Genomic DNA, 4,216 nt, shown 5'->3' with positions numbered 1-4,216 from the left:
AGTGTTTCTGAATGATATGTGATTGTACAATGATTCCGTAACTTCCTATAGATGTTTCCTAAATACTGCCAAATGCCATGGATAGTACAAGAATGCAATAAAAGCTACGACAACATTTGAAAAATGCTATGAAAAGTTTACAATAGCATTTTGCAATTCCTATAGTAAATTTTGTCATAGCATTTTTTAAATGCTATAAAGTGGGATTATAACATTTTAAAAATGCTACAGATGTCATTTTATAGCATTTAATAAATATTATAAAAAAAAACATTTCATAGCATTTTTCTATAACAATTGAAAAATGCTAGAGAGAGTTTTATTCTTTCTATAGCATGGCCTAATATAGCATTAGAGAAAATGCTTTGCAACACTTTCTATAACATTTCTGGGCTGCTATAGAAAGTGAGTAATCCCTGTGTGTGTGACTTTTTATTAACACCCTGAAGAGCGGAACGATAAAGAGAAGCATTGGTAACTAGAAATTGTTAGAATGTCAATGTAATTAGATAGGAAGGTGTTATATGATTGATTTGTATTTGTTACTTTGTTGTATTTCTAGATTGTAGGTCTTCTTGTTGTACAAGGAAAGCTATTTATATTTTACATTCTGTCGATGAAAGATTTATTCTGACCAAATATGTTATTTACAGAACACATTTACAAACTAAGGTACCAAATCTCTCAAACTCAAATCTGAAACCTAATTAACAAATGGAGGAGCCGCTGCTTCACACAGCTGCTGCCGGCGCCGATGAGTTGAGCAGTAAACCTCCTCTTTATGAAGGCGGGAACGAAGACTATGCACCGGTGAGGAGCTTTGATGCGTTCCAGCGTATGTTTTGGATAGAGACGGTAAAGCTGTGGCAAATAGGCGTTTCGTCAGTGATCACTATCATCTGTATGTATGGGACTAACGCAGTCATCCTGCTCTTTGCCGGTCATCTCGGAACTATCCAGCTTTCCGCCATCTCGATTTCTCTGGCTATCATTTCCACATTCACTGATGGATTGATGGTACTTAATCTCCTTCCCTTGTAATTCCCCTTCTCTCAAACACGCGATATTTGACATATTATGTTGTTAGACTGTTCGTTAGAACTTGTCATAATAATTAGGTAGCTTTTGTTGAAACACATGGTACAAAAAACGTTGACGTATTTGAAACTTCCCAATGACTAAAATCTAACAATGAAAATAGTACTATGTCGTATACATGTGATTTTATTGAAAATAGTACTATACCATGTATGTTATATTGTTAAATTATCAATATATCGAATACAAAAAACTTATTTGTCTGAAATGAAATTTTAGCTTGGGATGGGGAGTGCCCTGGAGACCTTGTGCGGACAGGCGTTTGGCGCTGGACAAGTTCATATGCTTGGGATCTACCTGCAACGATCATGGATAATTCTATTTGTAACCACCCTCTTCCTTTTGCCGATTTACATCTTCGCCGTGCCGATTTTAATGTGGCTAGGCCAAGAAGACGACATAGCGAACCTAGCCGGAAAATTCACACTCCAAATAATCCCCCAAATATTCTCACTTGCCATATATTTCCCAGATCAGAAGTTCCTCCAAGCTCAGAGAAAAGTAAAGGTGCTGGCATGGATTGCATTTTTAGGTCTGGTCATACACATTGGAATGCTAGGGCTCTTCATGTATGCGTTTGATTGGGACACATTGGGCGCAGCTGTGTCATTTAACATCACAAGATGGGGGATTGCAATTGCTCAATTTGTGTATATTATGGGTTGGTGCAAAGAGGGTTGGACTGGATTTCATGGCTCGCTTTCAAGGACATTTGGGAATTTGTAAGACTTTCTCTTGCCTCTGCAGTCATGCTCTGCCTTGAGATTTGGTACATGATGAGTATACTCATTCTCACCGGCAGTCTTTCTAACGCAGTTATAGCCGTTGGTTCTCTTTCTATTTGGTAATTAATATTTTAAATTTTTTAGTTAACTACCTATACTCTTTTCATAAATAGATGTTACTTAACTGCACGGGGTAATAATGCATATTGTTGTGTATGAAAGTTAAAACACATGACAATACACGTATCTAGTGCAGGTAAGTTCTCTTTTAATGGTACATGATAGCTTTTGATTTCTAATAGCATTCTTTCTTTTTTGGGTCTCCACAGCATGAACATAAATGGGTGGGAAGCAATGTTGTTCGTTGGAATAAATATTTCAATAAGGCACGTAATACATTAGACTATTAGTTTTCTGATATTTATCTTGCACTTGTCATTGATTATTTAGAGTGTCTATAATAACTTTATTTTCTTATGCAGTATTCGTGTCTCTAATGAACTCGGGTTAGGACGTCCTAGAGCAACAAAATACTCTATCTATGTGACAATATTTCAATCTTTCCTGATCGAAATTCTTTTCATGATTATTATCTTAATGACTAGAGATGATTTCGCTGTGCTTTTCACAAGTGACCAAGAGTTGCAACAAGCGGTTGCTAAGTTGGTATACCGTCTCGGTATAACTATGGTGCTCAACAGTATCCAACTAGTAATGTCAGGTATCTCATTATGCATGTTATATATACTATATAATAACCAAAATGGATCATCATGCACATAAAATCTATGATATATGTGTTGCATGTGCGCATGCCAGCATATTTTGATGCATTTGTTGACTTGCTTGTTCTTGAAGGTGTTGCAATTGGAGGTGGGTGGCAGACAATGGTTGCCTATCTAAACTTGGGTTGTTACTACATTTTTGGAATTCCTCTTGGATACCTTCTTTGCCATGTTACTACATTTTTGGAATTCCTCTTGGATACCTTCTTTGCCATGCTGCAAAATGGGGAGTCATGGTAAATAAATATTATTTTTCTTCTTTCAATGATGCCTAAGATAATTTGACAACTCCCACACCAAGTACTTGATGAGTTATTTGATTAATATTGTAGGGACTTTGGGGAGGTATGATATGTGGAACTGCTCTCCAAACCATACTTCTGCTAATTATATTTTACAAAACTAACTGGAACAAAGAGGTAATTAATCAATACTTTATTTCAAATCTCTTCAACTTTGGTTTCTGCATTGCATTGTATATCCTGAAGTTCCTTATTGATTGGAATCGTAATTAAATTGCAGGTGGAGCAAGCAAAAAATCGCGTCCATAAGTGGGGTGGGCAAGACATCAAAACCGAGAGTGGAGCTGAACGTACATGATTTTCATCTTTTTTAGTTGGGGTATATACTCCATTTATTTTTCAAGTTAATGAAGGATTAGACAAGATTAATTCATCCGTGCTCGTTGTAGGGAGCTGGAACACCCACAACACTAAATTCCGATGGTGAAGGGGGACTTTCACACTCGGGAAAACCCCCTAAGTCCATCCCCTCGTTTCCGTTCAATGTTTGAAACTTGTTGCTAGATCAATGAAGTTTTGAACACAAAAATACTAGTTTGAGATTTCATGAATCCAGGATTCATCAGCATGCCTTCAAATTGAAAAGGTGTTGACACTCTAAAATAAAAAATAAAAAATCCCTACCTCAAAATGAAAAATGAATTGTTAATTTATCAATGCTCTAAAATAGTCACTTATACTCGTAAGTAATGTAAAATAGTAAACCGTGTAATCGTGTATGATTACTATTTCGGAGTGCCAGACAAAACTATGATTACTATTTTGGTGTGCTAAACAAAACCATAAAAGAAAGGGAAGAATCTTCATTACAAAGACAAATACCCCGATGGATTGTTTTTTTGTTTTTTTGTTTTTTGTTTTTTTTTGTGGTCAATAAATACCCCCCATGGATTATATCAATAAGAAAAAATTGTAGTAATGATCATTCAAACACTCGGAGCCAAAAATAGACAGGTGCTTTGTGCAGTAGGATAGTGATGCTCGCGGCGGTAAATTTATTTTATGTAAATTGCTTTTGTGACTTGATTGGCCATCTCCCCATCTTATTTTGTTTTATCTTTGTTGCTTAGGCTTTGTGGAAGTGGACGTAGTCATATTGGCTTGGATGGCTGTGTTCTCTTATACTCAGTACAAACCATTTTATACAACTTAAATTAGTTTAATGTAGAATATTATTTATAAAAAATATTAGTTAAATAAAATCATAGATATTAAAACAAAAATCACGTGAGAGAATAACGCCACAAATACAAATATAACTTGTTGGAGCTAGGCATCAGTAGTAGTAACCCTTTTGAATCTCTCA

At 35.6% G+C, this 4,216-nt stretch overlaps 1 pseudogene; it reads left to right on the top strand.

Annotated features, from left to right (window-relative positions):
* The first annotated feature begins 714 nt into the window (after window positions 1–714).
* LOC125471103 lies at window positions 715–3,208 on the top strand (annotated as a pseudogene).
* The last annotated feature ends 1,008 nt before the right edge of the window (window positions 3,209–4,216 follow it).

Source organism: the organism of the source record quoted next, unplaced genomic scaffold, assembly GCF_019419815.1.
Source record: "Pyrus x bretschneideri cultivar Hongxiangsu unplaced genomic scaffold, Pyrus_bretschneideri_v1 Contig57, whole genome shotgun sequence".
In the NCBI taxonomy this organism is placed as follows: Eukaryota; Viridiplantae; Streptophyta; class Magnoliopsida; order Rosales; family Rosaceae; genus Pyrus; species Pyrus x bretschneideri.
This window is presented reverse-complemented; position numbering and strand designations above follow the sequence as displayed.